Raw genomic sequence first — 27,031 nt, 5'->3', positions numbered from 1 at the left:
TTCTTCTCCCCCTGACTTGCATTACAAATTTATTCTTTTTTTCCCTCTCATTATCTTTGTCCTGTCCACATGCTCTCCTGCAGCTGCACATTGTGCATTTGCCATGGTCCCCACATCTCTGCTGCCTTTGTGGGCTCTCACCTCCCTGGGTGTGCTTCCTTATTCTGTTGCACTTATTTTTGTTGAGGTGAGAAGGAAGGGAGTCCCAAGAAGACCCTGGAGATCTAAGTTTTCATTCTAGAGTTCTTTTCCAGGGGTGCAATGAAAGTGGATGTTAAAGGTTTCTAGAGCAGAAGAGAAAGGAAAGGATTGTCCATATGCAAGAGTCCACCTGAGAGTTTTAGTGTGAATGAGGAAGCAAGGTGTGATCATGAACACTGCTCCTTGAAGACCGGTGAGCCTATTACCAATCACTCATTATAAAGTCATACTTTATTATCCAGCATTTATTTCAGCAGGACTTGGTGGCATTATAAAAATAAAATATGAGGATTGTTCAAATACTGTAGGATAGATAGCAGTGTGGCTGCAGCTCAGCCATTAGCAAGCATCACTAATTTTAAATACCCTCCTGGTGCTACCTGTCTCTGCACTAAATTTGCATACTCTGGCCACAGGTCCCCTTTGCACAGTAAAAGGAACGTTTATGCCATGCAGAATGTTTCTAGGAAGATCAGTGTAAGTAAGCAAATAAACCCTTTCTCTAGGCTACCTTGGGGTTGTCTCTCTCCGAAGGGCACTGCAGAAACAAAGGCATGCCTGCCTTGGAACTCGGGAGCTGGGCAGCGAGCTGACCTTTAACTTCTTACTGCCCACTCCGTGTAGGATTTAGGAAAGGCAGGCATGATACTATCTTCAAATATTTGAGCACCTTCTGTGGTGCTCCTAATAATTACTAATGTTCCCAAACGGTAACTGGCAATCTCACAAGAGAAACAGTAACAGACTTTTTTTGTGTGTGTGTAAGCTCCACGCCCAGTGTGGGGCCCAGTGCTGGCTTGAACTCAGGACCCTGAGATCAAGAGTCGGATGCTGGATGCTTAACTAGCTGAGCCACCCAGGTGCCCCAACGGGAACAGACTTTTTAAAAGAAAAAGGAACCAGTGAATGAAAACTTCCTCTTTTTTTAATTTAACAAAGAAGTTTTATTTAACAACAACAACAAAAAATCAGAGTTCTGCAATTTCTCAGTTTTTTTTCCATTCCTCTTCCTGTCTTGCAGCCTTATTAATATAACCATAGCCTAAAATTCTGAGATTGTTTAGAAAAATGGCGTCAAAGCGTGTTAACCTGGGGTAAGTGACTGCGATCTGCAAGTGCAGGCTTTGCCAAGCCTGGGCTCTCTGGCTTTTCAGCTGCTGAGGATATTTGATTTACATCTGTGGACTCAGCCCTGAGCCCTGTCCCCAGTTTTCTAAGGGTGATCCTTTTGAAGACACAGTTTTTTGTTTTTTTTTTTAAGTACGTCTAGAGCAATGGTCCTCAGCCCTAGCTACTGAACAACAGGTAAGGAGCTTCTACAAAATATTAGTGCCTAAGCTCACCCCTACACCGATTAAACCAGACTCTTTGGGGGGTGGGGCCGGGAATCTAAGACCCTGGATTCTTCTCATGTTCCACCAGGGTTATATGCCACTCTTCTATTCTAGAGTAGTGGCTCTCAACTAGGGGTGATTTTTGCTTTCCAGGGGTCATTTGGCAATGTCGAGAGAACTTTTTGGTTGTCGCACCTGGGACGGTGCTATTGGCATCTAGTGAGTAGAGACCTAGACTGACTGCTCACATCCTGTAATACATAGGACAGTTTCCACAGCAAAGAGTTACCTGGCCCACAATGTCAGAAGTGTCAAGGTTTAGAAACTCCGATCTAGGCTGACACCAAGGCTCTGTGTCAAGTTACCCTCGAGCTGATGCTGTTGAGATTCTAGTAGCATATTTCCAGAGGTGATACCGGGATTCTTGTCCATTTCGCAAAGCCTGAGTTCCTACAGTTCCCTATCCCAAACCTTAATGTTTATTAGAGGGATGAAAGATCTTCAAAAGGCTGACTGCCTTCTTGCTTGCCTGGACAGCTGAAGAATTATTGCTCCCATATGCCCATTCCTGTGCTCTGCCTATCTTTTGGGACACAAATGTTGCCATCGATCAGACTTCCAATTGCCAACTGTTGTCCTCTTTACAGTTTTTAATATTGGAGTTTTCATTCTAGTGTTTTGTTTTTCTTTCTGTGGTTACATGAGTAATTAATGGCAACCCCCACCCCCCCCACAAAACCCTTCAGTGGCTTTATTTATAGGTAGGGGGTCATCTAAGATTCAGGGAGGAATTGGCCAGCATTTAGAAGAAAATTCTTCTGCAACAGGATTATCAATAATGAAAATGCATGCTAGCAGGGAATTTATAAGTAAGACAAGCATGTCATTGCCCTAGGAAACCTTTTCTGAGCAGACTGCTTTTAGAATCAGAATAAGTCGTCTGACTGAGAAGGATTCAGCAAAGGGAAGAATGAATGAATAGCAGCTCCTCACAGGTATAGGGATAGAAGGGCAAACGTGGACACAGAAAGACATATAAACTTCGGTGTAACACCTTTTCCTGGGAGAGTCGAGCCGTCTGGCATTCTGAAGACAGAAGGGAGAGCCATAAAAGCAGTGGGACTTTGAATTGCTCTGAACTCCTTAGCCAGGCCCCAGAAAAGTCAAAATTTACCCTTTCTCAGTTCTGGGTCCCGATGTGGAGGTGGGTTCCCAGATTTAGCAAACATAAATAAAGGGCCTCAATTTGAGTATCAGATAAAGAATAAATATTTTTTAGTATAAGTATGTCCCAAATATGGTATGGGATGTATTTATACTGAAAAAAACATTCTTGCCTATCTGAAATTCAAATTTTTAAAAAAGATTTTATTTATTTATTTGACAGAGAGAGACACAGAAAGAGAGGGAATACAAGAAGGAGGAGTGGGAGAGGGAGAAGCAGGCTTCCCGCCGAGCAGGGAGCCCAATGCAGGACTTGATCCCAGGACCCCGGGATCATGACCTGAGCCGAAGGCAGACGCTTAACGACTGAGCCACCCAGGCGCCCCTGAAATTCAAATTTAATTGGGCATCCTGTCTTTTATCTGGCAACTCTAACCTGGAGTTTCCTTCCAAGCAGAGAGCATGAGGAGTAGACCAGATAGGATAACACGGAGCCACAGTACAGGACTTACAACCTACTACTGACTAACAAGGTTGGTAGAAGCAGCAGTGGGTGAGCAGTACCCAGAGGCTCTCTCATATGCACGTACATAAAGTAATCCTTTTATGATTTTAATATCCTTTCTCCTGATGACCTCATTCTTCACAGTTCAAACTCCTCCCAAATTTCTATCCAGACAGCCCTCATTTTCTGACATGCAAAATTAACCAGACCTAGAATGGCCATCTTTAATTACTGTTTACCTCATTTGCATGAATTTTTTCCTCCTTCATTATAAAGTCATTTCCATAAGATAAGGAACTACTACCAGTGTAACCATGAATGGAATACGTGCAGAAGAATTTTGACAGAGATTTTAGGGGCGCCTGGGTCACTCAGTCAGTTTAGTGCCCAAGTCTTGATTTTGGCTCAGGTCATGATCTCGTGGTCATGGGATCAAGCCCTGCATGGGGCTCCATGCTTAGCAGGGAGTCTGCTTGAGATTCTCTCTCCTTCTCCCTATGCCCCTCACCCTGCTCACTCTTTCTCTCTAAAATAAATAAATCTTTAAGAAAAAGAGTTTTGACAAAGATTTTTAACTCTACTTATTAAGACTCCTTGTGTGTTCTTGGCTACTCTTTCTCTGGTAGTCAAAAGAAAGCAGATAATTCTGTAGTCTTATTTTCTCTCTTTGTTTTTTCTTTCTCTTCCCATTGTGTTTGACTTGTCCTCAACTTTTGCATCCTTTTAATTTGTTAACTTTATCATGCCTTTTCTCTTCCTGTTTCATGGATCTTCTTTTTTTATCCAGGACTTTCCTTTCAACAAATAATAGTTGATGGACACATAAAACAGGAGAGATAGACATGCTGCAAAATGCGTTAGTGTCAAGCAGGTGGCATTCTCTAGGATCAACAAAGGTAAAGTTTAATGGGCTCTTACAATTTAAGGGTGTTTGGTTTTGCTTAATTCGTGTGACCCTAGCGATCCTACAAAAGTAGTAGTGTATTTTTCTGAAACAGGAATTTTAGCCACAAGTACTGTGAGGCTTGTGGGCAAAAGCACGTAACTAGGGAGTAAGCCTAGCTGACTGCTTGGCATCTGAATATTGATAATGCTATGTTCGTTCATTCATCAGGTAGTATTCTAGTCCTGGAGATTCAGAAATTAATAGACCTTGCCCTTATCAAACAGATAATAAACAAATAAACAAGAAAATAATTTAATCTCGGGTAGTGGTAAGTATCATAAAGAAAAATTAAGTGGGATGAGGGATAAGTGTAGCATTAGGATGGGAAGGAGGGTGCACTTTTAATATGATGGTCAGAGAAGAGTTCGCTAAGGAGGTGGCGTTTGATAAAATCAGACTGATGGGAAGGAGTAAGCCATGTCACTATTTGGGGGAACCTAGACAGAAGGAACAGAAAATGCAACAGCTTGAGTTCAAGAAGCAGCAAGAAGCTGTAACTGAAAGGGAGTGATCACGGAGAGTGGTAGGAGGTGAGTCAGAGACATAAGTAAGGGCCAGATCACGATGGAGCTGGTAGTCCACAGAAAGGAGTGCCACGGGCAGCCATTGGATATTTTAAGCAGGGATGAGACAGGGTCTGAATTAAAATTTAATACATCACTCTGGCTACTGTGTAGAGAATTGACCGGTGGGAGGGAGAGTTGTAAAGCAAGAGTGAATAGGGAGACCAGTTAGGAGTATTGAAATAGAACAGGCAGAAGAAGATGTTAGCTTAGGTGATAATAGTGGAGGTGGCGATAGATGCTTGGACCATATGGCATTTAATGTGAATAGTGTCAGGAAATAAGAGGAATCAAAGATGATGGGCTTCTGACCCAAGCACCTGGGAAAATAGGGATGCCACTTGTTGATGGAGAAGACTAAATAGGAACAGTTTTTGTTGTTGTCTTTGAAATATTTTTTGAAACAATCATAAATTTATAAAATACCTGGGAATATAATACAAATAACTTTTTTCCCCCCAAACTATCTGTAAGTTGTCCCACCACCTTTGAATATGTTAATACTCCATACTTTAGTATTCAGAGTATTTACTTACTATTCAACATATTTATACTCAAAGTATTTATTTAGTATTTAGTTAATATTCCTACTGACAAGCATAGTCTCCTGTATAACTGTAAAACATCAAACTGAGGAAGATAACATTGATTTTCTTCTACCATCTGATTCTCAGACCATGTTCATGTGTTCCAGTTGTTTCAACAATGTCTAAAAATATCCAGTTCAGAGTCATGCATTGCGTTTGGTTGTCTTATTTCTCATTTAGTCTGGAAGAATCTTTCATCAGCTTTAATGATTGTTTTAGTTTTCTGTGTTGCATAAAATATCACCAGAGACTCAGCAGCTTGAAGCAACATATATTTGTCATCTCAGTTTCTGGAAGCCAGGAGTCTAGATATGGCCAGGTTGGATTCTCTGCTTCAGGGTTGCCAGGCTGTAATCCACATGTCACCCAGTGCTATGGTCACATTGGAGATTTGACTGGGAAAAGATCTGCTTCTTAACTCCCTCACATTGTTGGCAGAATTCATTTGCTTCCTGCGGTAGTCCCAAGGTGTCGGTTTATTGCTGGAGATCACCCTTAGCTCTTGTACTTCCTTGCCATGTGGGTTTCTCCAATATGACCACTTACCCCATGGCAGCTTGCTGCTTCAAGGACAGTGAGGCTGTGTCTCTAGCACCTCTGTTAGCAAGGTGGTCTTATACAATGGTCTTTAATGCAATCCTGGCAGTGACATCTCATCACCTTTGTGATATCCTATGGGTTCTGCCCAAATTCAAGGGACAGGGATTATTGGTGTCCACCTTAAAGTCTGTCTGCCACAATGAGTTTGATACTTTTGAAGATAACTTTATAGAAGTTCCTCAATTTGGGTTTGTCCGATATTTGCTTATGATGATAAGCAAGTTAAGAATCTTTTCACAGACCATTACAGACATGATTTTGAATTGTTCTCATTGTATTGTATCTGGTGGCTCATCATTTCAATTTGCCCCATTATTTATGTTCACTTTGTTTATTTGAATTAAGTGATATCTACTAGGGATTTTCCACAATAAAGTTGATTTTTCCTTGTATAATTAGTAAGTGTTTTGTGGAGAGATACTTTGAGACTATATAAATATCCCATTCCTCATCATACTTTTAATCCATCACTCAATCATTTTTTCATTATGGACTTATAATTTCCTATTTAATTCAATGGGTTATAATCCATTACTATAATTATTTATTTTTATTCTCAAATAATTCCAGATTTGTGTTTTGGAAGTCCCTTCAAAATGGCTTCTGTGTTCTTTTGACATACCTCTATCATTCTTTGAGCACTTCCTTGCAGGAGCAATAAACTAGACTCATGTACTTTCCTTGCCCCAGTGCTGAAATCACCCATTACTCCATGAAGCCTTGGACAAGCCAAGATCTGGAGATGAGTTGTTCTCATTGGTATTGGGGTCTTGCTCTGAGGTTCTCTTAGTGGACAGAGTTAGGGAATATTTGTCTGTCTCTCCTCACATTTACATCTATATTTCTTTTTTTTTTTTTTAAAGATTTTATTTACTTATTTGACACACACACACATAGAGAGAGAGATCACAAGCAGGGGGAGCAGCAGGCAGAGGGAGAAGCAGGCTCCCAGCTGAGCAGGGAGCCCGACGCAGGGCTCGATCCCAGGACCTTGGGATCATGACCTGAGCCGAAGGCAGATGCTTAACTGACTGAGCCACCCAGGCGCCCAACATCTATATTTCTATACCTGTATTTAAAATCATGAGTACATACCTATACCTCTAATTTTAATTCAGTACCATAAAGTTTATTCTCTTTTTTTTTCCTTTCCATATTTGTAATACCCTTCTCTGACAGTGGGAAACCTTGCTCCCATTAGTCTTATATATTATTTGATCAATTGCTGTGTATGTGATCCATCTCCCATTGCTGCTGCAGTAACCCATGAGGATACCTTCTTACCCAACACTCTGACATCTGTCACTGGGCTACCATTATTCTCCAACACAGCTTTCCTCCCCCCAACCATGAGTGCCCTTGCCAACTTCCCCATGCTTCAACAATCCAATCTGAGCCACACCACTGTAACAATCTTCCTTAATTTGCTGAAGGCTCTGACACCTCAAATCAGGAGTTTGTTTGCTTTTTAATCATCTTTTATTCTTATTAATTGTTGAAATTCTCTACCACAAAGTGACAGATATTCTATGTGTGTGTGAAAATGGCCCCAGTTATATCAAATATTAAGGATCAGCTGCATTTGTTTGTTGATTAATGGTGTAGACAAGAGAAATCATGATAGACAACTACCCCATGACTCGAATGCATAGTGCATTCCATGGCTCAGTTTTGGTTCTTGATATCTTGATGCTGATCACTCTTTAAAATATCTAGAGAAGAGAACAAAAATCACAAAAGATAACAGTAGTCCCTTCCTTATAGCATCTGTCTTCCAGGAGGAAAGGATGCAGGAAACAATACACTGTCATAAAGTTTGGATTGAAATTCTTTGTGAAATGGTAATACACTTATTATTAGAAAACACTAAAGCTCTTTAAGAAAATTAGTAATTGGGGATATTCAAGTATCCAAAAGTGTGAGGATGGTGATACTTAATGGTGATGAATCCTGCAGAACTCCTTGTGGGTTATAAAGCCACTTTCTTCAAGAGACACTTGCTGCTGAATAACTTTTTACCAAATAGCCCAGAGGGAAAATAGGTTTGAGATTCAAAGTACATGATGTGTTGAAAAGTGCAAAAGAAAGTAAAAAAAAATTAGGAAACAAGGCAAATTTTATTGTCAGCCATTTTAGGATTTTGCTAATCTTTTGTAGTCAAGTTTCAAAGGCAGAAACCTAAGTCAGACTCTGCAATTTGATTGGATTACAAAGCCAGGTGTCGATTTTTGGAAAGGTTTTTTTCAGTTGTTATGAGATCATGTTTCTGTTTTTCTTCAGTATTTCGAACTTGCATGAAATATACTTTTGAAATCAGAATCCTTACCCCTTCTTATGAAAAACAAACAGACAAAAACAATTGCAGACCCTGAAAGACAGTGGGGTATTAGTTTCAGGATGCATCTGGAATTATGCCCATGATAAACCTCCCACAACATTGGGACAAGGTTGCAGGATCAGCCACAGCTGAGGATATGAAACTAGTTAGACCAGCAGTTCTCGAATTGTGTGTCAGCATCACTTGGGAACTTAGAAATGCATATTCTGTAGCCTCGTTTCAGACTTCAGGGTGGGGGCCAGCAATCATGCTTTATCAAGTTTTATCAGGTTGCAGAACCCCTGAGTTAGATTAAGCTACTATTGGCAAATATTGGATTCAGTGAATTATCTTTTTTTTTCCCCTCTCTCATTTGCTCTTCAGGACATGATTTCTCTAGCTTTTGGTACTACCAGGGCTACTAAGTTCTGAAAACAATTTTTTCTTGTGTATTGAAAAAAATACTTTTCACATTTTCTTCTGTTCTTAGACATGGCCTATATGGTACTTAACTCAAAGATTAGTGTGTAGGAACTACTCAGGTAAATACTAGTTCCTATCTCTTGTCCCTCAAATACTTGCCTGCTACTCATTACTGAAAAAGATGGAGATAAGATACTGGCATCCCTAAATCATATAAAGGTAAATTCACTGGGTAAATTGATAATTATTCTTTATGTAAACTGTATTCTTAAATATAACATATTGACTATGATAATTCTAAGAGCAAAGTGAATTAAACATAACATATTCTTTACCTTCCTGTTAAACAAACCGATGTATGTTTACTTCAATAGAGTGAATAAAAAATAGGGATTAAAAATATATCTCATTTTTTCCTGACGGCTCTATGGTTTTCCCTTAAAAGGAAAAATTAAATGCCCAGTGTCCTCATCATCATTTCAAAATTTCCAAAACTTTTACTTCTCTCATGGGAAATACCTATGTGAGGGCTGTAGATATCTAAAGGGTATCCTTCATGGCTTCCATTGTTTTAGGGTCTGAATCCTCAGACCGCCATTTCAGCTAAATGTCAATAATACTGATTTGGCAGCATTCTGTTTGCTAAGGAAGGACCTCCAGGGTACAGGGATCTCCAGAATCCCACATTTTGCCTGTTTCAGAAAATTTGAATTGTACCAGTGTTTATCTCAGATTACCTAGCAGTGGGTCTCAGGCCCAGATTGGTACAAAAGTCCTCTCATGATCTTGTTAAGAAATTCAGAGTCTGTTCACCTCCCCATATGATTGATTTAGTGTCTGAGGAGTGGAATCCAGAGGAAGATTGTGTATCGTCAACAAGCACCCAGCATTCTTTGCAGGTCTTCAGAGGACCGCGCACACTGAGAAAAACAAACTAGGTCTCTCCCTTGATCGCGTGTCCATTTACAGAAGTGTCGGTATAGCAGGGCTTGTCATTAGTGCAGATACCCTCATCCCTGCCATCATTCACACAACACCCCATGTGGCGGTGGGGGGAGGAGTTAAGATGATCATGTGGATGGATGGCTCCTGTCCAGGGCCAGGTTCCTAAACTGGTTCTGAAACACTGTGAAGGAAGGAGGTCAGGAACTTAACTTTGTGAGATTCTCAGCACAATAAGCCCCAGGACATTCTTTACTTTTAAAAAAATGACTTGTTGGCTTTCAAAGTAGGGATAATTACACTTAGCACTGAGAGAAGCTCAGTCATAAACAATAAAACATGTTCTAAATTATATGTACACTTACAAAATGCTTACTAGTTTAAATTAGAGAAGAAAAATGGAAGTTACGCCTTTTTTTCTGTCTTCTCAAAGTCTCCCAGACTTTTATTCTTCTTGCTCAAAAACTGTGTAAATTAAGAATGATCAACCTTTTCCTTTATAAAGATGAAGATAGTAAATGTTTTCCTACTACAACTTGACATAGGAATATAATGAATAACTAGATTCCATTAAATGATAACTAAGTGAATTTAGGTAGTTGAATGAAGAATCTATGTTAAAGTATGTTAAATAAAAAAGTTTGAACATTTATATAAATAATGGTTTCACCTAAGGTCAGTTATGTTTCAGTAAATTGGGTTGGGTGGGGCCCAGCTTTATGGTAAAGTTTTTGTTTTAAAATGAACATTATTGCAGTGTAATTAATATGCAATAAAATGCACTTATTTTAAAAGTGTTCAGTTCAGTGACCTTTTGCAAATGTACACAAGCATGTGAATACCATCTTAATTAAGACCTTCCTCTTATCCCAAGGAATTACCTTGTGCCTCTTTGTAGTCAGCACCCCAACCACTGCCTTCCCTGGCCTCAGTCAAATACTGGTCTGCTTTCTGTTACTATAACTTAGTTTTGCTTTCGCTAGAATTTCATATAAGTTGAATTGTATAGTATATACTCTTTTGTGTCTGGTTTCCTTCTTTCAGCGTAATATTATTGATACTCCTTTGTTGTTGCATAAATCAGAACTTCATTCCTTTTCACTCCTGAGTAGTATCTGTTGTGTCGATATTCATGATTTGTTTTTGTATTCTGTTACTGATGGACTTTGGGGCTGTTTCCATTTGGGGGCTGTTATGAATAAAGCTTTCATGAACATTCTTGTTCAAGTCTTTGTATGGGCGTGTGTTTTTATTTCTTTGGGATAAATATGTAGAAGTGGAATTGCTGGTTAAAGGTTTTTCTTTAAAAATTTCTTTGTTGTGGGGTGCCTGGGTGGCTCAGTCGGTTAAGTGTCTGCCTTTGGCTCAGATCATGATCCCAGGGTCCTGGGATGGAGTCCCACATCGGACTCCCTGCTCAGCTGGGGGTCGGGTTCTTCCCTCTCCCTCTGTCCTTCCCCCACTTGTGCTCTCTCTTTCACTTGCTTTCTCTCAAATAAATAAGTAAATAAAAATCTTAAAAAAATAAAATTTCTTTGTTGTATTTGTTTTATTTTGCTTGTTTATTTGGTGATTTGGTCTATTTTAGCCTCAAATAAATACCTCCCCATTTGTAATTCAACCATTAGATCAAAGTTCTTCTGGTAGAAAGGAGCCATTGTCTCATTTTCTTTTTATCTAGTTGATATTTAAATTGTCAGACTCTGGCAGTAGTCCAGATCCACTGCAATTTCTTTTGTAGTGTTGCCTGTATTTCTGGAAACTGGAAACTTGTCCTAGTTCATAAAAGGATAAGAGGAAATACTCTCTCTGTTAAAGTTTAGAAAGACAAAAATTGGAGGTAGTGGGGCAATTAAGAGTCAGGATCATCAGCATATGAATTGGGTGGAAAGACACCATTAGGCAAAAGGAGTAAGATGGATACAGAGGAAGGAGGCTGAAATCTTGAATAAATGCCAAAGTGTAAATGCTGAGTACAGAACAAGCTTCAAAATCATTCATCTTCAAGACTTTCCATTGTTTAAAATACAAACATGTAGGGGCGCCTGGGTGGCTCAGTTGGTTAAGTATCTGCCTTCAGCTCAGGGTCCTGGGATCGAGCCCCACAGGGGGCTCTCTGCTCAGCCGGGAGCCTGCTTCTCCCTCTCCCACTCCCTGCTGCTCCCCCTGCTTGTGCGCTCTCTCGGTCAAATACATAAATAATATAAATAAATAACATAAATAAAATCTTAAAAAACAAAACAAAACAAACATGTATCCTTACCCCGGGGTTCTTTAGAAACTTTCAGAGATGAAAACATTTAGGTATATAGTACATTTCTCATGAAAAGAAAGTAGACATAGGGTGTTTTTTAATAGCACATTATGTTGGGTGTTAGGTCAGAGAATCCTTTCATGATGCTCAGAAATCGTTCCCTTTTCTACAAACCCCCTTTTTTTTTCTTTCCTTCTCTTAAATCCAGATATAGGCTGGTTGATCTACTGCTGTATCTTGAAAAAAATGTCCTTTAATATGGTGTTTTACTAAGAGTCTGTTTGCTTAAAAAGAACAGTTATTCAAATCAGTTCCAGTAAAATAGGTATGGAGAAGGTAGAAGGTTATATCACTTAACTGAGGATAGGCAATGTGGCCAAGCTTCATGGGAGCTGGACCAGGACATGGAAAGCCATTGGGAACTCAGGGGTTCTCTGTCTCTGATTCTGCCATTCTCTGTATCTTGCTCTGGCTTCATTTCTCCTTCGCCTTGTCTCTGTAGTATAGTATGTTCTTTCCACTTTGTCATTCCCTGCAAGTCTCCTTCATTCTCTTCTCTACTGGATAGTTTAACCCGCTGATCCATAGCCCCTGCTTCTTATGAATAACATGGCTTTCCTTGACACCAACTCTGATCTCATCTCTCCGTGGCTTTCCAGCTTTTCTTGACCACAGTTTGAATGGATGGGAGTTTAAATGCTCAAGAGAGATAGAATCTAATTGGTAACAGGCCAGTAGATTTACAGGCATAGGGACAGCTATCCATTTTTCATCCAGTACTTGTGGCCAGGGTGGGGGCAGAGTCAGAGAGTTCTAATCTGGCCACCAAGTCCTTCCCCTTTATTATTATTATTTTTTAAAGATTTTATTTATTTGACAGCGAGAGAGACGAGAGAGGGAACACAAGCAGGGGGAGCGGGCAGAGGCAGAAGGAGAAGCAGGCTCCCCGCTGAGCAGGGAGCCTGATGTGGGGCTCAATCCCAGGATCCTGGGATCATGACCTGAGCCGAAGGCAGATGCTTAACCGACTGAGCTACCGCGGGTGCCCCGCCCTTTCCCTTTAAATAGCAGACATGAGTGGGGCAGCTTAAGGGAAATTTGGGCATAGCAGGCTCATTGAATGAGGTGTCCACTGTGAGTGGACTTGTACTTACTGGAAGTGGTGGAAAACCTGTCCTCTTAGGCAGCGATCATATAATGCTAAAGTCCAGTAGATGGGCAGACCAGCAGGCCAGTGGACCAGAGCTGCCACACTAAGCAGTCATGATGAAGTTTTAGAATATATGTGAGGTTTGGTGGGGTGAGGTCTGGAGCCGACGACCAAGAGAGAAATCTTGAGACATCTTTGGTGCAAAATGGTGGTTTTTTAAAGCACGGGGACGGGACCCGTGGGCAGAAAGAGCTGCTGCCCTGTGGTCTTGCAGAGTGGCTGATTATGGACTCAGGAGTTGGGGAGGTGAGGACAGAGGGGATGTTCAGAAGGACTGTCATATGCTAAAGAAGACTGTCAGAATAATGGAGATCTGGTTATTGTCAAGCCAAGGCTGTTTTTCTCTCTAATGAGGCACTGACCTGAAGACAGTTGGGAGTTTTCTGGAGGAGTGTTACACTGACCACACATCCTTGTCAATGGGCTTTTTTAGGTTTAGAAGAAATTCAATTTTATTTACATTTCCTTCCGCCTCAGCCTCCCTTAATTTTATGGAGGGGAGGGTGATGTTAGGGCTTCAGGAACTGAGTTATGTGTCCCTGGAAGTTAGGCTATTGATAAGAAAGCTTCTTCCTTGTAAATCACTAGGACATTTGTAAACTGAGGGAGACTCCTGTCCTGCAGGACTTTTAACCATTTGTTTTTCCTTTAGGGCAGCCAGGAGTGCCTGAGGAATGTCACATATATCCCTAGGGGTAGGGATGTAGGGTGCTAGCTTCTGCTTTGTCCTCAGGTAGCCTTCTGCTTCCTCATCAAACTTCAAACTTCTCATTTGGAAAGAACATTCTTTCCTCATGTCTAATTAAAATTGGCTAGATTGCCAACGGCCTGCTAACTGATTTGACTTAAAACAGCTACTATTAATGAGCACTGGATGAAACATAAAGAAGGAGCAAAGAAGTGAGTCAATTTAAGGGATAGTGTCTCATGATCTGTAATAGTAATAAAGAAAATACCTGATTTTGGCTGGGTCTGTGGAGTTGTCCTCACGCTATCTGACGGTTTAGGAGCCAAGCTGTGAAGCTGAAACCTATATTTGGACTAGTGTAATGTTTCATAATACGTGAGTTTAATGGAAGCCAGTGATCAGCTTTGAGTTACTTGTCTTTAACTCGTCAGGGTGTAAATGGGCTTCAAGGTAATTTTTAATCTATATGTAAATTAGCTATTTCTGTAACAACCATAGTATGAATTTGAGTGTGTGCAGAAAAGAGGGATTGGATGCAAGCAATATTTTGAAAATAATGTCAAGAAGGAGGCTGTACAATTGATACATGACATTCAATGAATTTGAATATAGGTTATATTAGGATGCTTTCAATGAAATTATTGTCATTGAAAATTTTCTGAGGCTGATAATACATGAAGTAATGTGTAGAACAGAGAATGAAAATAAGGTTTTATTGTTGGTTGTTAAACTGTGTTAAAGGTCACACAGTTTTCCATTAGAGATCTTCCATTTGGCAGATTCTATATAAAAGTTGATTGAATTTTTACTGAATTCATTTTTTACTCAGATAGTAGAGTGACTTAAATTCAAACTCTTGTTTTCTGATACAAAATAATATGCTTACCTATTATTTAAATCTAGGTTTATAAGTAAATATGCTTTCATATATTTATACCTGTAGTGTGATGTGCTAAAAATCACAGAAACCTCAATTTTTCCTAATTTTAGTCAGAAGGAAAGCTGTATTAATATTTTATATCCTAAATCATCTAATCAATTCTTTTTAAACGAACAGTGTAGCCCAGGGAAATGTTCTGAAGGATATTAATAAAAATTACAAGTGTTCAAAATTCATTCTGAAGTTCAGGGACTGTTAGTCTCCAAAACAGTTGTCAATTACAAGGAACAGACTAGAAAGCACAGAAGGATACAGACTGGGTTATTATGGCTACCATTTTCTAGTCTCTAATAGTTTAGTTAAAAGGAAGGTGGGAAATTGTATTGGGGGTCGTGTCTATACCAAAATTAATTGGTAACTTCAAAACAAAACCTAGGCCTCACCACCTGAATTCTTTTAGTTAAAACTGGCTTTAATTCAGTATGCTTTGAATATATTTTGGGGGGGGGGGCAGTTAAATACATTTGCCAGTGATTTGAATCATTATCATTAGGCTTGATCTACATCTAAAATACCAAATCATTGTCATTAAGATCAATGTTAAATCCCCTTAGGAAGAAAGAACTTCTGTACTTTACCAACTTATTATTTTGATTGTCCAGGGATGTTAAGCTCCCTGGTTCTTTAAATATTAACTCAAAGAATTTTTAAAATTCTGACTTTATTTGTATTTATATAACCCCCTGGAGTTTAACTACTGTGCTGGATAGTTCTCACTGTGAAGTGACTCTCATGCAATTGTATTCTTGCTGGGAAATGATTTTATTGCATAAGAAAATGAATGAGCAGGGACCAGTGAGCTGTGTCTGCTGATGGACTATAATTTGCCAACTGTGATGTCAAAGCAGATTTGAGATTTGTGACAACAGTTGGTGATTGCACTGCTCTGCAGTTCCGTGGCAGCAATGAACCATGCCAGGCACAATCTCATTCCACGTTTTGCACATGTAGGTTTAGCTTACATAGTTATATGTGGAAAGCTTTCATGGGCACAGGGAATACTGGCTGGAATTATTGTTTTGGTACCGCATGTTTCATTACTGATGGCGCTGAAATATATTTCTCCATTGTCTGGAAGGAACAGTTGTACCCAGTTCTATCAAAGAACAGATAGAAAGGGAATGTTCACACTGTCTATATTAGAGGCTACATACTACCTGGCACAAATGATAGCTATTATTATTACTAAACCCACCATCAAGGTTTTCTGATAGCATTGCCTTAAAAAATAAGACAGATGGGTTGTCTGTTAACTTATACACTACTTTCACGTAGCCTGTCTTTCAGAGCTCAAAACAGTTTGGTGTAAACCAAGTTGATCTGGCTGCCTTCTGAAGAAAGGGGCACTTCTGCATAGGGTTCTCCTCACACTCACAAAATTCAGAAGATAGCCTGGTGGTTTTGGCAGCCACATTCTTTGAGAGAGTATTTGTGAGCCAGGTGCCCCAGGAAAAAATGGTGCTGGTGGTAGGCAGACTTTTGGCCCCCGTGAACTTTGCCCTCTGATGGCATGCTGTGGTTATGTGACATGGCAAAAGGGACTTTGCAGATGTAATTAAGATGAAGACTTTAACATAAAGAGGTTATCCTCAGTTACCCACGTGGGCTCAATCGAGTCACATGAGCCTTGAAAAGTAGAGAACGTTCTGGTGTCAGAGAGACAAAATCAGACAAATTTTAAGCATGACAGGGAGTCTACTGCCATAGCTGGAGGGGACCACATGGAGCGTGAGAAAGAATGTGGGCAGCTGTTAGGGGCAATAATCGTCTTCCCCCCCCACCCCGTACCCCAGGCTTATAGCAGCAAAGAAATGGGAACCTTAGTCCTACAACCACAAGGAACTGAATTCAGTCAACAATCTAAATGAACTTGGGTGCAGATTCTTTCCCAGCACCTTGAGCAAGGAATACAGCCCTACCAAGACTTTGATTTTGATATTGTGAGACCCTAAGGAGAGGACCCAGCCCAACCCACATAGACTTTTAACCTTTAGAGACTGTGAGAAAATATATTTGTACTGTTTTAAGCCACCAAGTTTGTGATAGTTTGTTAGAGCATCATCAGGAAACAAATAGTATCCATTTGTGAGACATCCCCAGATGTAGTTCTGGTATTTCCACTGGTCAGATTCTGTCTACATCCCTGTCTTATATTCCTCACCATTTAAGTTAATTCTCCTATGACTATGACATGTATGCCATCCTACAACATGTTATAACATCTATTAGCATCCTGTAACTTCTATGAGATATATGATTACTATAACATCCTGTGATAACCTATAACTTCTATGATGTACACAAAATGCACCTACAAAGGTAGGATGCATGGCTGGGGAAGTTACTCATCTGATCTAAGTAACCTGTATCTCTGGGAATGACTGAATTATATCAGTATGTTTTAAAAATATGCTATCTCCCTCCCACCTTCATACTTTCTGCTGACAGTCTCTTCCTGCTAAGCAATTGATTTTTGGTAGCCTGCAATTTAGATTTAGTAGACTGAAATTTATCATATGAGACCATAATGTTAGGCTACTTTAAGGTTGTCATTAACAGACTCCAACACTACTTGCTCAGAGAGAATTGCCTCTCTTTGGTCCACTTTAGCTCAGAGAGCAAATTAACTCATTTGTTTACTCAGAAATTTGCTTCTGGAGTTAGATGGGAAGGATATGAGTTTACAGCTGAGTTAACTACGGCTAGGAGAGCCCTTTCCATTAATTGCTGGCTATTGCAAGAAGCGTGTGATGTCCATTATTTCTGTTTCCTTTGCCAATTTGTGAAAACACCCGGAGGTTTAATAAGTGAATGTGCCTTTGCATCCTGAAATAAATAAGCAGGGCAGCCAATTAAGGATACATGCACATAAATAAAAATTATTTTCCACATTTGTGCCTGCAAAAAAAAAAAAAAAAAGACTTAGATGGCATTTGTAAAATTTTCCCCAAAATGGTTAGTGTTGGGAGGTTCACTGGAATTAGGAAGGGCATTTCCTCATCTGTGGAGTCACAGAGCTGTGTGTGAATCCCAATTCCATCACTTACTGGTATGTGATGTTGATTGAGTTACCTAGCCTCTCTAACCTCTTCACCATGGTGATAAGGACCTATCTCTTGAATCTGTAAAGTACATGACACAGTTCTCCCAAATACCATTCATGGTGGTGCTTTCACCAAGACAGTCTGTGGTCAACACCTTTTCTTTGATAGTTCTCCACACATAGCGCATTTTATGTGAAACATTAAGCTAATGGGAATCTCAGAGATGAGGACTGGATGTATATGGAAGCTATCCTGTGTAGGTTCTTGGAATAATTAATGTAGAAATGTCACTGACATTTGCCCCCTAGAGCCAAATTATTTTGAAAAGTATTTATTTATTTTAGAGGGAGAGACACGAGTATGAGTGGAGGAGGGGGAGGGGGAGAGAGAGTATCCCAAGCAGGCTCTGCACCCGGCTCATCTCACGACCCTGAGATCATGACCTGAAATCAAGAGTCAGACGCCCAACCGACTGAGCCACCCAGGCACCCTGAAAAGCCTTTAAATATAATTTTTAAAATGTTTTGTTTCTCAGGTACTATCTATGATATGTTAATATCATGTCTTTCAAGTCAAGTCTCAAACTTGAATCTGAAGTTATTTCTTGAGCATCTGAGAATAGAAATTGAACTTCCATATGCTGTGTTTATGATGGTAGTAGGGCATGTCAAGATAGGTCTGAACAGAAAAAAATTTAACATTTTCTGAGGATCTCAGAGAGAGAACTATCTTTTTAAATAGAGTACTGATATTTTTCCTTTGCTAGAAACTTACATTGCAAAAAAACATTCTGTTTGTTAAAACCTACCTTCTTTTTCTGCTTAGATAAGTATCTGTCCTGCCAGAGGCAAGTTGGAAATTTGTTCTTTATCTTAGTAGAGGACATTATGCTGATCACTTTAAGGTAAAGAGTTTCATTGTCTTCTAAACAATAGTTTGTCAGATAAAAAAGCATATTATTTTCTTTTTAAAAATAACTTGAAATATGAATAATCTTAGGTGAGTTTGTCTTAGCTAGCAGAGAAGGCATGTTAAACTGTTTGCAACAAATAAAAGACATTTTTTATAGAAGGTGGGGAAACCTACCATCTCAGAAGTATTGAATTTAGAGTCAAAAGTCATGAAAACCCAGAATTCACCCTAAGTCCCCTGTCTGTCTCACTCCAAACACTCAGTGTCATAAGTTCTATACCTTCTTCCTCTTTCTCATCTGTTCAATCCTGTCTCCTCCCTCCCACCCCACACTTGTCGTCTTTCTTCACATCTCCATTTTCTCTTGCCCTAGACCTTGCCAAGTCTTCTAACTGGTCTCCCTTTCTCCCTTTTCCCATCGTTGCTCCTCCCCTGCCTCCCACCACAATTCATCTCTACAGGTGTGTTTTGTTTTATTTTGAGAGAGACCGCATGTGAGCAAGTGGCAGTGGGGGTAGGGGATGGGCAGAGGGAGAGAGAGAGAATCTTTTTTTTTTTCTTTTTTAAAGATTTATTTATATATTTTAAAGAGAGAGAGAGAGCAAAGGGAGAGAGAGTCCTAAGCAGACTTCATGCTAATTGTGGAACCCAACTCAGGGCTCTGTCTCATGACCCTGAACCTGGGCCAAAATCAAGAGTCGGTTGCTTTGCCATGCCAGGGGCTCATGATCTGGCCTTTGGCCATTTCTGTGTTTTTAACCCTACCATCAAGCCCCCTACCAACTCCATGCCAGAAGTAGCTTGCTGTTTTCAGCATCTACCAAGCTGTTTAATTCTCTGTATCTTTGCTCACCCTGCTTTGATGATCCTTTCCACTCCCATTTTCCTTATAAACATTCATCTTCTAGACTGAGCTCAATGCTAACTCTCTGATTCTCTTTGCCTAAACCACATAAAACTGACTACTCGCCTCCTCAAGTCTTCTCTATATTTTGTAGAGACTTCTGGACATAGCGCCAGTCATATTTTATTGCATTTGTTCACACGGCCATTTCCCACTTCCAGACTTAATCTAAATGCGATTAAAGCTGTATCTTATCTACCCAGTAGTAATGTGCTTGGCATCTAGCATGCACTTGTCACATATCTGTGGAAAGAAGAAAAGAATGGAAAGACCCGGGATGGAGCCATATGCTTGCCAGGTCTATGAATTCAGATAAGACACATAACCTCTCTGACCTTAATTTTACTCACCTGTAAAATGACCATAACATTGTCAACTTTTTCCATTGTATTTATTTGTTTATTTTTAGATTTTATTTATTTATTTATTTGAGAGAGTGTGAGCAGGGGGAGAAGCACAGGGTAAGGGAGAGGTGGGGGGAGAGAATCTCAAGCAGACTCCACATGGAGTGAGGATCCCGAACTGGGCCAATCTCATGATCCTGAGGTCATGACCCCTAAGCCGAAATCAAGAGTCAGATGTTTAACCAACTGCGCCACCCAGGCACCCCTCCATTGCATTTAGAAGAAAACCAATCATACATAACCTCTAAGCACCAGCCCTATATATCATCTGCTATCTGCTTTCCTCTGGGACTTCATTTCAGGTCTCTAGCCCCCTCTGTTCCCAGTTTTCCAGAGGAATTTGCCTTCTGATAGTTCACAGAATGTGCCAAACTGTTTTCTCACCCTTCCCAGCCCCCTTGCACATATCACCTTTGCACTTGCTGATTCCTCTAAATGGGAGGCACCACCCCAAACTTTACAGGGTTGCCTGCTTCTCATCAAACATCACCTTCTCAGGCCTTGACTAATCCCCTCTCTAAAGTAGGTCTCTCCATGTTATGCTTGGTTATATTTTTTATTTTCTAGTATTCTTTTTAAAATTTATTTATTTATTTATTTATTTATAAAGATTTTATTTATTTGAGAGAGAGAGAGAGACCACAAATGGGGGGGAGAGAGACAGAGGGGGAGGGAGAAGCAGACTCCCCACTGAGCAGGGAGCCTGACATGGGGCTCTATCCCACGACCCTGAGATCATGACCTCAGCCGAAGGCAGGCACTTAACCAACTAAGCCACCCAGGTGCCCCTCTTTTTTTTTTAATAACTCCATAGTTTGTACTATAATATATAAAATATACATTTGTACTAAATATATATTTAGTTTTCTGTTTTGTTTTATTTTTTGCTTGTATTCCCCACTGTAATATCAACTCTAGCTGAGCGGGCAAAGAGAATATTGGTCCTATTTACTGTTTCATTCATAGGGCCTGACACATAGCAGACACTTCGTAAATATTTGTTGATGATATGGAACTAATCTCTAAGGTTGATTTTGAAGACCAGGTACAGTATGTAAGTGACGTTTATAAACCAAAAGCACTACATAGATGCGAAGCAACGTTATTATCATAACCGGGGCAGGCATAGAGAAACAGGGAAAGCGTGTGCCAACTTCCATTTTCTCAGGAAATGAACATACAGCTTGACAACAAGTAATTACTCATTTTCCCAGTGTGAAATCGCAGTCTGACCAGTCCAGCAAGAGGGGACTTTATCATGCCAATGGGTGGTATTATTTCTTCACGTTGTCTGCGCTGACTAGACTCCTGGTGATAGAGAAGTTGTGTTCGTACTTTCAGTGAAGGAGGAAGGTGGTGTGTGGGCTCTGGGACCCAGGGCCCAGCCAGAGGAAATATCTCCTCATATATGGCTCTTCCCTCTACTCGATCTACTTTTAGAGTGAAAAGACTTCAATCTGGGCAATTAATTAAAATAGGGTATATCTCAGGCAGGTAAAACACCAGTGCAGGATTGGTAATAGATGACCAGAAGAGGAGAGATGGGCCATGATTTTCTGCGTGGTTTTTCCCAGCAACATACCTTTTGTTTATCTGATTTCCCCTCTCTGTATCTGTTTGCTTATCTGTAGAATGGGGATAGTAATATTTATTTGATAAGGCTGTTGTGAAAGATAAATATGTAAAGAGTTTGGAATAGTGTCTAGCATGTAGTAAGCTCTTAATAAATGCTATTTTTATTGTCAACAGCCCATCATTTCTTATAAACATGGATCAGTTTGACAGGACTCAGTTTTTCCCACCTAGGCAGAGAAGGAGGAAAAGGTAGATTCTCAGCATGTCACCTAATGGCCAAACACACATTAGCCCCAGGATATGACCAGGACTCAGACTTTTTAGGGTGCTCCTGTTTATCAGATCAAAACCATCTTTCCCTGGTCCTTCTCCCTCATAGTTGTTATATCAGAAGCAGGAAGATGATACATCTTTGGTTTACTTTCCCTAAGACTCAGAGGGCTCTAATAATAATTAACTCACTATTTTATATGACATAGAAGTACAGTTTAATAAATCATAATATTCTTCTGATTAGATTGTGTTAATCAGTTTACAGTTATTTTTCATTTTTAATTTTAGACTTCAGAAAAGTTGCAAAAATAGTACAGATTTTTTTTTTAAAGATTTTATTTATTTATTTGACAGAGAGAGATATAGCGAGAGAGGGAACACAAGCAGGGGGAGTGGGAGAGGGAGAAGCAGGCCTCCCACTGAGCAGGGAACCCGATGTGGGGCTCAATCCCAGGACCCTGGGACCATGACCTGAGCCGAAGGCAGATGCTTAACGACTGAGCCACCCAGGCGCCCCAGTACAGATAATTTCTTATAGGCTCTTCACCCAGCTTCCCCTAAGATTACTGTCTCACATTATCAAACTGAGAAAGTTACCTTGGCACAATACTATTAACCCAAGTACAGACTTTATTTTGATTTTCACAGTTTTCCCACTCATGACCTTTTTCTGTTCTAGGATTGTGTCCAAGGTCCCACATTGCATATAGTTGTCGTGTCTCCTTAGTCTCCTTACTCTGCAACTGTTTTTCTGTCTTTCCCTGTCTTTCATGACCCTTTTGGAGAGTTCTGGTCAGCTGTTATCTTGATTTGGTTTTATCTGGTGTTTTCCCACAACGAGATTGGGGTTATACATTATTGAAAAGAATAACACAGTGATGAGCCCTTCTCAGTGTAAGATGTCCTATTATGGGTGGTGTGAACTTTGATTGCTTGCTTGGTTCAGGTGGTAGCTGCCAGGTGTCTCAACTGTTATTATTTTCCTCTTTGCAGTCAGTTGATATCTTGGGGAGAGATACTTTGAGACTATGCAAATAACTTGTTTCTTCTCAAACTTTCATCCACTAGTTTTAGCATTCATCTGTGGATCTTGCCTGCAACAATTTCTGGTGTTTTAAGAGTGATTTTCTATTCCCTCATTTCCCCCCACATTTATTAATTGGAATTCATTTGAAGAAAGAGCTTTCTTTTCTCCATTTACTGATTTATTCAATTATTTACATCAGTATAGATGCATGTATACTAACTTGCTTTATTTTATGGGTTATAATGTGATGCTATCACTTTTTTGTTGCTCAAATTGTTCTACTTTTGGCCATTGTGAGCTCTTTCAGGTTGGGTCCTGTGGCCTTTCCACATTCTCCCTTTTTTTTTTTAAAGTTTGTTTGTTTATTTATTAAAGATTTTATATATTTATTTGACAGAGAGAGACACGGTGAGAGAGGGAACACAAGCAGGGGGAGTGGGAGAGGGAGAAGCAGGCTTCCTGCCGAGCAGGGAGCCCGATGCGGGGCTTGATCCCAGGACCCTGGGATCATGACCTGAGCCGAAGGCAGATGCTTAACGACTGAGCCACCCAGGCATCCCTATTTATTTATTTTTTAAAGTAATCTCTACACCCAACGTGGGCTTGAACTCAGGACCTCAAGATCAAGAGTTGCACACTCTTCCCACTGACCCAGCCAGGCGCTCCCCGCCTATTCTTTTTTTGAGCACTTGTACATTTTAGAATTTTAAGATGCTTCAGACTCATCTTGTGTTTTCCCTGCCTCAGGCTTGGAATCAACCACTTCTTCAAAGAAATCCTTTGGTTCTTTTTATTGGAGAATGGCTTTTAGAAACAAAGATCTGAGCAGTAGGTGGGCTCATTGCTACCAGGGTGTCATTGTTCTTCCTTCTTTCCTTATCTGTAACTTCTTTCCTGAGCATGAGAAACCTGGTCCTTATTATCTATAGTATGTTTACTTATTTTGTTTAACCCTAGTAAAAGATCAAGGGGTTTCAGAATTGCTATCCCAAATCCCCATGAGAAACAAATTTACTGAATACAGTATGAGTTCAAAATTTTTTAAAATTCATAATACATTCTGTGCGATTATACTCACTATCCGCATGGTAATCATTATGATTTTTTCCAAGGAAGGACAACCTTTATAAAAAGTATTGTCATACGCAAACGGGAAGGTGCTTCACCTACTTCATTTCATTTCCTAAAAACTTCAGAAAATTATTTTTATCTGGTAAGTACTGTTTGGAAGTTAAGGTTGGAAACACTATATTTAATGCATAGTTTATAGTATATGTTCATGCTTTACTGTTTTGGGAAGTATATAGTTCTAAATAAAAAGTAAAAGATGCCACATAATTCTTTTAGTTTTTTTTTAAGTCAGGAATAATAACATTCTTTGCAGAATATGAAGATAGAAATCTGCTCTGGGGAGTCATGACAGCTGTGCTTGAGATTCAGGGGCTCAGATGAACAGACTAGGTAAAGTAATAGCTCTTACAGAATGACGTGTGAATAAGACAAATCCCCGTTTGTGGATGGCATGCACATGGGTGAATGCACGCACACATATGTACAAGCATACGTGTGTGCATGTGCATGTATATGTGGGCACACATATAGTCCAGGCCAATGGCTCATTTTCCAAATCAGTTTCCTCATCCAATGATGTTCTTGATATGTGCTTTCTGTCTGAAACATCTGAGCATTGTGAGGAAGGAACCTTGTGAATGTGTGTGTGTGTGAATGTGAACCTTGAGAATTCCAAAATATTTTGCAGTTGTGTTCAAAAGCAGCTTACCTGTTACCCAAGATAATGTTATTTTACCCTATAGTCACATCTTAGATGATGATAGTAAGTGATATTTCCAGTTTGATCCTTTTAGTTATCACCCTTGGCTCTGTATAACTTTTGGCTATTTCAGATTTGTTTCTGAAGGATAAAAAATTTCCATTTCTTACAGAATGAAACTTTGAGGATGTTAAGAATATGTTCCAAGGATGACAGTAACCCCAAAGAGGACTCCCCTGACCCCAGATGTCTCTTCTCCCCTAAGACAAGATGTGAAACAATTGCAACATTGTTTTTTTTTTTTAAAGATTTTATTTATTTATTTATTTGACACACAGAGAGAGAGAGAACACAAGTAGGCAGAGCGGTAGAGAGGGAGAAACAGGCTTCCCACTGAGAAGAGAGCATGATGCAGGGTTCGATCCCAGGGCCCTGAGATCATGACGTGAGCTGAAGGCAGATGCTTAACCAAATGAGCCACCCAGGCACCTACAATTGCAGCATTGTTAACAGAACTAGTCATCAAAAGCTTAGAGTCGCATCTTGAGTATTGAGGAAATCTCACCAAGGTGCAGAGTACTTAAGATCCTTGACAACATTTTGTGAGTTGATTAAAGATCCTGTGCTCTTGCTTCAGTTTCACATTTAGAGAAATGGGAGTCCCCAGAGGATAGAGGCATGTGCCTCTAAGGGCAAGCCTGTGACATACCATCCTGCATTGCCAGTGAGTCTGCCCCTCCTCCCCTACCTCCATCCCCCGTCGAGATTCCCTCCGAGACTTGATGGCAAGGCCATGACAGAAGGTTGCGATTTGGTGGGATGCCTACTAGATTGGAATCAGAAGACCTGGTTAGGAATCCAGGTGTTGATCAGATGCGGCAGAACGTTGAAAGCATTTGCACCATATTGAGCACCCACTGGCCCTCAAATGTTGATTCTGAATCTGAAATTGAAAAGTCAAAGTTTTGAAAGTCAAGGTTTACTCTATTTTATATGCACTGTTTAATAATGGGATAAAAATATATACTAGAAGAGGTCAGGCTTTTAATAATCCAATATAGTGAATCTCTTAATTCTTAATAAAAAAGTATAAAAAGATGAAATAATCTAGCCTGTAATTATTCTGCCAAGTCATGAGGTGTAAGCAGGTAATTTTAGAATGTTCTATAACTGTGCTTTGAACCATAGATTGCATTAAAAGTCAGGGTAGTAATTTTTCAGGTCTCCCATGGCAGGATTTATTTTCTTAATATAGAAGTGTTCAGTTCATCATGCGAGCATTTTTATATAGGTTAGACCTCTTCTCCATGCCCTCAGATTTCTTTGTGTCCATCTACTTATGCTTATCCACAGCATGTGTGCAGTGCATTTGAGTGCATGTTCACTTACACACACACACACACACACACATACACACACACCTCAGTACATGCAAATTAAACCAAGTACGCATAATTGGTCACCTTTTGCCTTATAATTTGGATTTGGGGGGGAAAAATCCTCTCCTGTTTTTCTTCTTTCAAGAAAACTATGGAGAAATATATTAGCATCCTCACATTTATTGGCCTCATGCACTCCCATTCTTCCCTCACACGTAAACCTCATAATCTTGCCAAGGTTTTCTAATATTGGCATGTCAAATGCAGATTACAAACCCCCGTGGGCTGGATTCACCCTGGCCTCTTGGCTTTTTACAGAACCTTACATAGCCTTGTCACTAGCTTGATGTTAAAGCAAATAATGCTAGCATCCTTTGTGAGGTCTTTGCACTGAAAACCGAGGAAATTCGACCACAATAAACCTGCTGCGAATAAAATCAGGCACTGCTGTAATTATTAGGTCAGAGGCAGGTAAGCGCAATTATTTCTTTACTGAACAAAGACAGGAGGGGAGTAGCTGGCTCTACAATGAGGGCAAGGTGCACAAGGGCTGGGGATGCTCAATCTAGAAGCCCACATGCCTTCAACACCCACAATCCTGCTTCCTATGTATTTTTCCTCTCTATGCTATTCTTTTTCTTTGTTTTTAAAAGCAGTCCTAAATTGCTTAACATTTTTTTTTTCCCTCCTCACACTTCTTTCTGTGCTTACAGGCAAGGACAGTAAATTAAGCATATCTAAGGATTTAATGCTGAAAATCACCTTGGATAATTGGCTTAAGGGGTTGAAGCATGCTTTTCCCTCCATCTCCTTGTCTTAATGCTACTTCTCCTCCGAGGGTACATCTGTCAATAATTGATGGAGCTTTCTTGGGTAAATGAGCTGTTGCTTGGGACATTATAAATCATATTTGGAATCAAGTTTGTTTTCAAGCTGCTTTTAAAGTGTCAGTGCTGTGCTAACTGAACAGAAAATGCTAAATGTTTGAGGGAGTAGTACAAGCCCTCAAGTGTTAAAGGCATGAGCCGGATTTAAGAGAACAAATGGAATTTATACCCTCTGAGGAAA

This window comes from Phoca vitulina, unplaced genomic scaffold (assembly GCF_004348235.1).
Source record: "Phoca vitulina isolate PV1807 unplaced genomic scaffold, GSC_HSeal_1.0 scaffold75, whole genome shotgun sequence".
In the NCBI taxonomy this organism is placed as follows: domain Eukaryota; kingdom Metazoa; phylum Chordata; class Mammalia; order Carnivora; family Phocidae; genus Phoca; species Phoca vitulina.
Note: the sequence above shows the minus strand (reverse complement) of the source record.